The following is an 11839-nucleotide window of genomic DNA, read 5'->3' on the forward strand; positions in this document are numbered from 1 at the left end:
GCACCAGGCAAATCATTCCCAGCAATGTTTGTCAATATCCCTTTTGTCCATCAGCAGGGCCGAAGCTTCCTAAAGTGTTGGACCAGATGAAGGTGGCACTGTGGTCTAAATCACTGAGCCATTTGGGCTTGCTGATAAGAAGGTCGGTGGTTCGAATCCCTGTGACGGGGTGAGTTCCCGTTGCTCTGTCCCAGCTCCTGCCAACCTAGCAGTTTGAAAGCATGCCAGTGCAGGTAGATAAATAGGTACTGCTGTGGCGGGAAGGTAAACAGCATTTCTGTGCGCTCTGGTTTCCATCAAGGTGTTCCATTGCACCAGAAGCGGTTTACTCATGCTGGCCACATGACCCAGAAAGCTGTCTGTGGACAAACGCCAGCCTGAAAGCAAGATGAGTGCCGCAACCTCATAGTCACCTTTGACTGGACTTAACCGCCCAGGGGTACTTTACCTTTTTTTTAACCTTACCAAGACTCACAAACCACGATACACATGGCAACATCTCCCAGCACGGAGTGTGTTCTCTGTGTCTGCCCCTGGAATTTCTGTGACCTGTAATGTGCAGAGACTGGGATGTTCAAAGAGATTGATGCCATGGTTTTCTGGTGGATTGCACAGACTAGGTGATGCTGAATCAGCACCACACATGTCAGAACCATGTTATACCATGTTAAAGCACATTCACAGTCACAAGAAAAAAACTGAATTTTGGCATTATCCTTCCCCTCTTCCCATTGGTCCACAGTAGGAACAAGCAGCCCCTTTAGCCCACCAGATTTGCACTGATTCATGCTTTCCACTCCACTCCATAATGACCAGCTACATCAAGCAGCCATTTCATTGGTTTAAAAGAAACTCACCACTTTTCTGACCAAAATGTTACAGATGTAATCATTCCCCCCATTATGATTATTTTACACACTGCAGGGTGCCAACAATAATAAAAATGTAAACATCACATTATTTTTTCACCTTAATGTAACTTCAAATTAAAAGGAAGAAGAGGCCAAGGCGAGCCATAATATGTCTTGAAGTCTTTCCAAATGCAAAACAAATAAATAAAGTCCTGCGAGATGCCGACAGCATTTTGAGAAGCCCGCTTTGCTTTCTCACCCCGCGGTTTCAATCTGATCCAATTTTTGAGAAGGAAAATACATTTTCCTGAAAAATCTGAAGGGGGAAAAATTAGTAGAGGTTGGCACCAGAAAAATGATAGCGGAACCCTGCTGTTCTGTAGACACTCTTTAAAGAGATTGAAAATAATCAAGGTGACAGTAATTTTGTGAAGTGTCTTTCCAGTTTTGGAATCCAGATTTAAAAGTCTGAACTGGTGGGGGAAATGCAATGGAAGCAAGGATACTGCTAACCTATTCAGTCCCACTGAAGCCTTCCTTCCTTCCTTCCTTCCTTCCTTCCTTCCTTCCTTCCTTCCTTCCTTCCTTCCTTCCTTCCTTCCTTCCTTCCTTCCCATCCCCATTCTATTCATAGGGTTTTATGGTATGCAGGGATTTTACAGTGGGCATCCATAGCTTATGACCCACCAAATTGAAAACTACCCACCACTAGTCATGTATGCAATCCATTAGCAGCTCAATTAACTTCTTGATTTTACAGCTTCTGATGAACTTCAGAAGGTTTAGCCTGGGATGTTTATTAACCCACTGGGTGCGACCGCTGAACATGTCTGGTGTGGTTAGTGGCTCACATCTTGAGCAGGTCTGCTTTATGAGACTTGGGCTTCATGTTGTTGACTTGGCTGTGCTGGTGAAGGTGGACGTACCCTCCCAAATTTGGGGAGCATGCCAGGTGACCACGAGGAATAAGAACGTAAGAGGAGTACAAGACAAAAGTCTACGTAGTCCAGTGCTCTCTTCGCAGAACCTAGCCAGATGCCTATGAGAAGCACACAAGTGCAACCACATTCTCCAAGTGCAGTTCCCTCCTAGCAACTGGTGTTCAGAGTCATACTCCTCTGACAGTGGAGGTGGAACATATTCATCAAAGTTAGTAGCCATTCATAGCCTTCTCCTCCTCAAATTTGTTTAACCCTCTTTTGGTGGCCACCACTACGTCTTGAGGGAGCAAATTCCTGACAGGCAACTGTCAGGGATTATTTCTCCTCTGGATAGAGAGACATAAGGCTACATCCAGCACCTCTAACAACCGGGATGCGAAGCCTGTGGAATGACAAATGATGTCGAACTTGAACACCCGTCATCCCAGACCATTTCTAAGCTGGCTGTGGGTGATGAGATTTGGAGTCCAGCAACACCTGGAGGACCACATGGTCCCCACCCTTGCTTTACTGGCAGGGCTTGTTATTTGCTACCTGGAATGAGAGACAAGATATGACTGCTCAATTCTAGAAACAGAGGCCAATTAGGCTGGTGGCTGAGAATTTTATTTCAGCACTGGCAATGGGATACCAACCACCACCACATCTCAGGAGAGTTGAGGGGACGGGGCAAACCAGAGGACACACACAGCTCAGTTACCACCACTTTGAGCTGGCTGCCTCAAATTGCTTAATGGTAGGGCTGGCTGGGGAAGATGGGTCCATTAGGACACATGGGTCACTGCTGCACTGAGCTCAGCCTGCCCTCGACCAGCCTATCTACATCCTTATACATACAACCAATCTAAGGAGTGGTAATGGCTGCCAGCTTCCTCCTCTTTGAATTCACTGAGGAAAGGAACAAAACCAGAATTCCTTGGCTCTGCCTAACATTTGCTCTTGCGCCACCTACTGTTGGACCTCCCTACCTTCCACCCTACCAATCCCAATGAGCTCCAGACTTCACTGCTATAGGCTTTCAACCTTGACAAATCTCCACCCTGTCCAGATATTGACCTGGTCCAGCATGCACCTAAAAACTCACCTAGGCTTACTTTCCTTTGGCTCAAACAATACAAATCCACAGTCAAACACACCTAACAAGAGATGCAACGTCAGCCACAATTTTAACTTTCCAAAAGAGTTTTATCAATCACTGTGACACCGTCGGTCATCTTGCTGCGTAAATCTGCACACACACAAATGCGTCATACCATTGAGCTGGCATTTAGCCATTTACAGCTGGGTTTGTTTGTTTTTACAGGCATCATGCGATATATATTTTTATGTGGAAAATCTGTTTAGGGCCCTGATGGATAAGGCAAGATGAACCCATGTGACACACACCCTGCCCCCATTTTCCTGCAGAGTTTTGTGCTTTGTCATAAAGAGCGGGAGTTATAGTTTTCCAGAGTATTAGCTATAAAAACGGAGCCTTGTTAAAGTTACAGTCAGAGGGTGCAATAAAGGAGTTATTTCAGCATATATCAGAGTTCAGGGCTCTTCTTTGTTACTTGGAGGTAGTGCTGTTATGTGGTGGAGAGACTCTGCAGCCCGGGACTTTCAGGACAAGTGCTATCTGTGCTGGAGCCTGGAAGTCACGTGGCCTCTCCTTTAAATAATGTATTCCCCTACAGTTCCAGCTCTTGACTTGTTCAAAGACAGTTTCTTTAAAATTTAATCAGTAGCTTTATCATCGCCTGCAGGAAAAAAGTGCCAGAGCAAAAGTGCTTTCAGAGCAAGGAAACCTGACATCTAATGAAATAGCACCTTTACTCATCTCTCTCTTCCCCACCCCCTCCCCAATCGGCCACATTTTTGTTAATTTCTCCTACAAGTGTGCCCATTAAAAAGAAAAGGTAGGAAGGCTCCGTGCACTGGGGTGACAATCTGAAGCACCATTCAGGTGACCTTGTTAGAGCCACTGCACAGTGACTCAGGTGGGATGCGATCCTTGTAAAGTTAGGCTGCCTGAACAGCTCTGCGTATGGTGCCAAGGACTCACTGAACACAACTGATGATGGGCAGGCCAGTCTCTTCCTAGTTCTAGTTAGTTTCACACATGTTCATTCCTAAGGGCCAGTGTGGTGTGATGGTTAGAGTGCCAGACTATGACCTGGGAGACCAGGGTTCAAATCCCCACTCAGCCATGAAACCCACTGGGTGACCTTGGGCTTCATGGCTGAATGAGGGCCAGTCGGTATCTCTTGGCTTGACCTTGCTCGCAAGGTTGTTGTTGTGAGGTTAAAATGGAGAGGGAAAGAAATGCGTACACAACCTTCAGTTCCTTGGAGGAAAGACAGGATATAAAAATAATAAGTAAACTATTTTGCCTCATCATTATGCCATTATTATTATTATTTTAAATCATGCATTTTACATTTATTAAGGTGCAGACTTTGAGCTTTAATATATTTATATTGCATAAAATTAGCATTTTTGGATACATCTTTTGCCCTAAAATACATTTTCCCCCTCATCAGTGTATTAGTCCGGAAAGTGTGATTCAGGCTGGTTTGCTTAAATATGAAGTGCAAATGAAATAGTTGTGCATCTCTACACACGGAGCCAGCACCATAATCTAAACTGGAAAGCATGTCTCACCTCTTGAAAATGTGGCACTTACTCCTCAAGAGGTCCAGGTGGTGCTTGCTGTGATTCAGGATGGGCAAATGAGTCACTTTTGGTTTCTCTCAGTTTCTCTCTCTCTCCTTTCCAATCTGAAGTTTGGTTCTGCATATTTTCACACCAAGGCTGGTTTTTTTTATTAATTTAAAAAAGTCCAAATGAAAATTGTCAGCATTTTAGTGTGCATTTTTTGTACTGTACACCTTTCTTTTTTGGTATGCTATTTCCCCTAATATATACCTTTATCCCAGTATGGGCATTTTTGTTAGCTTTATTTGGCTGGAGAAATAAATTCACACTGCGAAATTTGGAGATGTTAGAATTTGGAAGGCTGGCTGTGCTTCAGAGGTTGGTGCAGGAGATGATACAGTGGTACCTTGGGTTACAAACACCTTGGGTTACAAACACTTCGGGTTACAGACTTTGCTAACCTGGAAGTAGTACCTTGGGTTAAGAACTTTACTTCAGGATGAGAACAGAAATCGCGTGCCGGCAGCGCAGCGGCAGTGGGAGGCCCCATTAGCTAAAGTGGTACCTCAGGTTTCAGGTTAAGAACTTATATGGCCTGTATCCCAGGGACTTGGAATGGATGAACAAGTCTATTTATTTCTCTGTTTATTCATATATTTGTTCCATCCTATTTCTGCATTAATCTACCAAAAAGGGTGGAAAAACATGCACAAAAAATGTATTTAAATTGAATTTTTTGCAGCATGCTATTTAAATAGGTATGTATGACCCAGAAACTCCAGCGGGTGCAGAATGCCGCAGCGAGACTCCTTACGGGGTCTTTGCTTAGAGATCACATTCATCCGGTGCTATACCAGCTGCACTGGCTCCCGGTGGAGTACAGGATAAGGTTTAAGGTGCTGGTTTTAACCTTCAAAGCCCTATATAGCCTAGGACCCTCGTACCTACGGGACCGCCTCTCCTGGTATGCCCCACAGAGGAACTTACGGTCTTCAAATAAAAACACCTTGAAGGTCCCAAGCCACAGAGAGGTTAGGCTGGCCTCAACTAGAGCCAGGGCTTTTTCGGCTGCGGCTCCAACCTGGTGGAACGCTCTGTCACAAGAGACAAGGGCCCTCCAGGACTTGACATCTTTCCGCAGGGCCTGCAAGACAGAGCTGTTCCACCTGGCCTTTGGTCAGGGCGCAGCCTGACTCCCTCCTTTGGCAATCTTTACAAAACTTTAGTTTATGGTTGCCATCAATTTTGATTTTAATTCATTTTTATAATGTTTTATAATGTTGTACTGTTTTAGTGTTGTTAGCCGCCCTGAGCCTGGCTTCGGCTGGGGAGGGCGGGATATAAATAAAACTACTTCTTCTTCTTCTTCTTCTTCTTCTTCTTCTTCTTCTTCTTCTTCTTCTTCTTCTTCTTCTTCTTCTTCTTCTTCTTCTTCCTCTTCTTCTATACACCGCTTCATATTTGAACAGAAATCTCTCAGCAGAAATCTCTAAGAAACGCAATACAAAACCTTTAACTGAAACACAATAAGGTAGAACTACTATGGCCACTAAACGGCGTTTCCGTGCGCTGCTCTCGCTTAGTCATGCTGGCCACATGACCTGGAAGCTGTATGTCGGCTCCCTCGGCCAATAAAGTGAGATGAGCGCTCTAACCCCAGAGTTGGTCACAACTGGACCTAATGGTCAGGGGTCTGTTTACCTTACTATGGTCACTATTAATCATGACAATCCTACGTTATCTAACTTCATTAAATACATTCCTCTAAGCAATGTAACCATATGCAAAACTTAACCGTCCAGGGAACATCAACAGGCAACAAAGCACCCTAAACATATCGTAAGTATATTTTAAAGCCACAAAGTAAGATCACCAAAATCATTCATCTGCATATTCACACCACACCGAACCACACGTCCGCACTGCACAAAACTAAGCATGCAACCTCCGAGTATGCAATTGCTCACCAATCTCCTTAACACCCACCACATCACTCCATTCTCTCTCCGGTAAAACACTTCAAAGTTGAAGGAATGAATAAATACGTTTCAGTGCATGCATTTCTAAATGTGTTTGATCCTAAAATACCCATTTTAAATGCACATTGGCACGTTCTTCTGAATCAAGAGCCGCATCGCACCCTTTGGAGAAGTGTGAAATCCAAAGAATAATTGTGTTCCAATCCACACATTAGTCCAGGAGGCAGAGGTAAGATCCATTTGCAGTGGGATGGACAGGATTCAAATTTCCCAAGCACCCCTGCATGAGACCTGGGGGAAGAAGGCAAGTGTATGTGTGCCATTCTGGTGGCAGTAATAGTGGTGGACATCTTCAGAACTACACCCAGCATCTCACCCCTGTGTTATCATATATGAAAAGCTACATATCAAACACTTGCCTTTTGGCTTTCCTTTGCAGTTGCATGTGTACTTCCACATCACAGCATTTGACTTAACCCTGCACAGCTGCTGAGAAGATAACTGAAGACTTGTCCTCTGCTGCCTTGTCCAAAACTAAATCTATTAGGTGGGGCAAGGAAAGCAACAATGCTTGCACTTAGGTACCTGAGCCAGTATCTTAAAAAGCAGAGACATCACCTTGCCAACAAAGGTCTGTACAGTTAAAGCTATGGTTTTCCCAGTAGTGATATATGAAAGTGAGAGCTGGACCATAAAGAAGGCTGATTGCCGAAGAATTGATGCTTTTGAATTATGGTGCTGGAGGAGACTCTTGAGAGTCCCATGGACTGCAAGAAGATCAAACCTATCCATTCTTGAGGAAATCATCCCTGAGTGCTCACTGGAAGGATAGATCCTGAAGCTGAGACTCCAATACTTTGGCCACCTCATGAGAAGAGAAGACTCCCTGGAAAAGACCATGTTGGGAAAGATGGAGGGCACAAGGAGAACAGAGGATAAGAGGACAGTGTTCTCGAAGCTACCAACATGAGTCTGACCAAACTGTGGGAGGTAGTGGAAGACAGGAGTACCTGGTGTGCTCTGATCCATGGGGTCACAAAGAGTTGGACATGACTAAACAACTAAATAACAACAACAACAACCTGAGCCAGTAGAGGGTGATAGAAAGGCAACCTGTTGCTCAGCTCACTGATCCGTTCACTTTTAGTATGCTTGTTGGCAAAGTAGATCACATCCTTTCAGGCTTACTTCCTTTCTGCTTCTTCTCCAAGGTCTGTTATGAGCAGGCATCCCCAAACTCAGCCCTCCAGCTGTTTTGGGACTACAATTCCCGTCATCCCTGACCACTGGTCCTGTTATCTAGGGCTGATAGGAGTTGTAGTCCCAAAACAGCTGGAGGGCCGAGTTTGGGGATGCCTGGTTTTGAGTATGAGTCAGCTTCTGCTAGTGTTAACTAATTGGCTCCATCTTGACCACATGTAAAACCTATACCCAAGTTTTCTTTATCCTTTCAGCAGTCTCGTCGGACTATTTATTTCTGCGCACCATTGCAGTATATACCCTATTCTGGTTGATAGCAGCTCTCCATAGTTTCAGGCATGATTTCAGATGCTGCAGCCAGGTTCCGTTGCCCTTTGAAGCTGCTAATGCCATGCATTGGACCTAATGCCTTCTGCATGCAAGCAGGTGCTGTCCTTTTCAGTGGTGGCCCCTCCTCGTTTTTAAAGTTCAGGTGCATTTATTTGGATGTGCAGAGATTTGTGGCTGGATGCATCGCAAGCCATCTGCAAGCTCTTCGTTTTGCAGGAAGAGTGGAGAACTTCACCCCTTGCTTCGACTGGGACGAAGGCTGAATCTTCTGCTCTTATAAGATTTGCTCGCTTCTGGCTGAAGGGCATTCCCAAAAGACAGGTTAATTTTTAGGGGTCGGTTATAGCTGTAATAACATGGAGACACAGAATTGATTACTGTCTCCTCGACAATTTGTTTTTCGAAAGGATGCTCAAGCGGTGATTTTAGTCACAGAATGATTTGTTTGTCGGCAGAGGGGGGGGAAACATAGCAGGAACTGTGTGCCAGAGCATGGCAACCCCAGAAGGTTAAAGATATCTGCCGATTGCAAAGGACAGTGGAAAACGGCATGTCAGAAGGCGGGAGCCACCTCATCAGAACCGAGCAGCCTCATCTGTTGGGAATCTATTTTATATTATTACTAGCAAAAGGACTGCTGTGTTGGCGGTGCTGGTGATGATGATACAGTGGTACCTCGGGTTAAGAACTTAATTCGTTCTGGGGGTCTGTTCTTAACCTGAAACTGTTCTTAACCTGAAGCACCACTTTAGCTAATGGGGCCTCCCGCTGCCGTCATGCCGCCGGAGCACGATTTCTGTGCTCATCTTAGAAGGGTCATGTGCTCATTTCCAAGGCACTGGTTCTGGTGGACTGGGGAGCATCCTGCTGCCCTCTGCTAGCTATATAATGTATCCTTTTTAAACAGATCAAAGCAACAGTAGCCAAATACGTAATAGGCTTGAGAGGACAGGAGCATCTTAACCTTCCATCATAAAGTGAGGAAAATGTTAAGTGTTGTATAAGGATCTGCAGTGAATACCCATTCACCCTGTTTTATTTAATGAGATGAAAGCGACCTGTTGTTGACCTGGCACATGAGTGGTGTCGAACTTTTTGCCCTGGCTTGGCTGGAACTGAATCCAGGGATTCTCAAGCTCCCTTTTCTCTGCTGGGCATGTTTTCCTCAAGTGAACTGATTCTCACTGCTCCCAAAAACAAGAGGCTCCCCACCCCATGCTTTGCATTCTCTGAAAAGCAATTCTTTCAAGAGGTATAGAAGAGAGGGGTTTGCAAATACCCGGAAGAGTGGTTAGAAATGGGAACACACAAAAACAGAGTTCTTGTAAGGTAAAGCGCATTATGAATTGGCTAGCTGAAACCAATGCTATTATACATGGAAGGGTGAAATATGTGATTGCGCTGAGGAAGGTACCTGAGAGAGCTAGCTGTTTGTTTGTTTTTAATATTGCGGGATCAGGAGCTTGGTGTTCTTTGGAAGGAAGGGGAAAAGGCAGCTCGCAGTGCTTTGATACAATGGCGCCTGCTTTCTTTGGCACATGCCTACTGATATTTCAATGGAACACCACTTACCTTTCACAAGCCAGCTTTGATTTAGCTTTCTCTGCTTCCCCATGCCATAAAACCATCTGCAATGCTGCCCTGACATTTTTGACTGCTCCTCCTCCAGCTGCAGTACTTTGTCAATTAATCAGTTGGGTTAATTGAAAGTAATTTTTATTATGTGTGTTTTTACATACAATTAAAAAGAAAAAGAAAGTAAAGAATAAATGAAGAAAAATGAAAACAAAACCATGAAAAACCAAGGACACAACACAAAACACCTAAGGATTTCCCTTCCTCTCCTTCTCTGATATATTTTCTTTTCCCTCTCTTCCAAGTTACCAAGTTCTACTCTTCTTACTAGTCCTACTTCCACTTATACTGCTGAATTTATTCAAGTCCTGCTAATCTGTTCACTTGTTTATACTGATTTTTAAAATACTGTACAAACACTTTCCAATCCGTTTTGTATTCTTCATCATCTTGTTCTCTTATCTTACTGGTCAGACCCACCAGCTCCACATATTCCAACAACTTAAAGTGCCATTCCTTCATGGTCAGTACTACACCTGTTCTCCATTTTTGTGCAAGCAAAATTCAGGCTGCTGTAGTGGCATACACACACATATATATATATTTTTAAAAAACATATTGGGGGACTTAAAGGTAAAGGGACCCCTGACCATTAGGTCCAGTCGTGGCCGACTCTGGGGTTGTGGCGCTCATCTCGCTTTATTGGCCGAGGGAGCCGGAGTACAGCTTCCGGGTCATGTGGCCAGAATGACTAATCTGCTTCTGGCGAACCAGAACAGCACACGGAAATGTTGTTTACCTATTTATCTACTTGCACTTTGACGTACTTTTGAACTGCTAGGTGGGCAGGAGCTGGGACAGAGCAACGGGAGCTCACCCCGTCGCAGGGATTCGAACCGCCAACCTTCTGATCGGCAAGTCCTAGGCTCTGTGGTTTAACCCACAGCACCACCTGTGTCCCCACCCATTGGGGGACTTATGTTGTTACTATTCCCAGAAGCAAAGCTTCTGGTTTCTTGGGAAATGTTCTCTGAAATATTTTTAATTCGTTATGAATCATTTCCCAGAATTCCTTGATTACTTTACTCAACCACCACGTGTGGTAAAATGATTATTCTACCTCTTTACACTTCAAGCATTTGCCTGTCCCAGCTTTAAACAGTTTTGCTAGTCTCCTTGCCATTAAATACCGTCTGTGGATCATTTTCATGTGGCTTTACTTCAATATATAACACACAGTATATTTCAGGTTCATTTCCCATAGCTTCTCCCATAGTGCAGGCTCAATATTGTGCCCCACACCCCTTGCCAGATTAATCATATATGATTTCACAGGCTCATCTTTCATTTCCCATTCTAAGGGTTAGAAGATCCAATAAGATTTAATAAATAAGTGCATCTCTCATGCCACTTGTCAGGGATGATCTACATTCCAAAATGGCTCACAACATCAAAAACAAACAACATAATTCATTAACTATTGCAAATCAGAACAAATGAAAATATTCCTGTGAACAATAGATGAATAAAAGCATCACAGCCTCTCAGAAGATCCATGGTGAGGATCCAAAGGGATGCTTCCAGAGTGCTGGTATTTTCAGGTGGGACCCAATCACATACGGACAAATTCAGGTCACACAATTGTAGTTCATAGGGAGGTCGTGTGCAACAACCCTCCCCTCCAAAGAGCCAGCCTTTTTGCAATAAGGAAAGTGACAGGAAATTGGAAAGTGTGGGATGACACTTGCTTTCGAGCATCATCTAACCTCCCTGAAAACAAATCAGAACAAACAATCAATAAACAGGCTTCCTGGAAACACCCTGAGATAGTGCCATCCACCTGCATACTGAAAATAGTTACATTGGAAGAGGAAATCTGCCTGCTGATTAATTGAGATTCTTCCACTTATTTATTAATATTTCTTATCCCACCCTTCCTCCCAAAGGAACACCAAAGGGGAAAAGCAATACAATTAAGAATAAAGCCAAAAACACATTTAAAACAACAAAAAACATGATGGAGATTGCTATGAGATATGCACAAGTCATCTCGGAGAGGGAGGGCTTGCATTCAGCTAAGTTCTTCCACTCCTGCAATGATGTCTGCTTGCAAAAGGAAACTTCCTCTTCTCCCTGTGTTGTCCAAATCGGTTCTGGTCCCCCTCAATCCCCCCACAGCAGATTCCATGGCTAGGGGGCATGTGGGGCACATAGGGAGAGAAGAGGGAAGGGGAAGATATTGTTATTTAATGAATTTTTAGTCACTTTCTCTTGCCTAAGGAAACCCAAAGTGAGTTGCAACCAACCATCCCCTCACCCACATAAA

At 44.2% G+C, this 11839-nt stretch overlaps 1 long non-coding RNA gene across 1 annotated transcript; it reads right to left on the reverse strand.

Annotated features, from left to right (window-relative positions):
• Positions 1–455: 455 nt before the first annotated feature.
• On the reverse strand, positions 456–7596 carry LOC309370952. The gene is made up of 5 exons (XR_014168758.1): positions 7491–7596; positions 6570–6993; positions 4458–4585; positions 2877–3531; positions 456–2326 (listed from the first exon to the last, which is right to left on the reverse strand). It is a non-coding gene; the product is annotated as an uncharacterized lncRNA (long non-coding RNA).
• Between the last annotated feature and the right edge of the window lie 4243 nt (positions 7597–11839).

This window comes from Podarcis melisellensis, assembly GCF_964234715.1.
Source record: "Podarcis melisellensis genome assembly, chromosome: 5".
In the NCBI taxonomy this organism is placed as follows: domain Eukaryota; kingdom Metazoa; phylum Chordata; class Lepidosauria; order Squamata; family Lacertidae; genus Podarcis; species Podarcis melisellensis.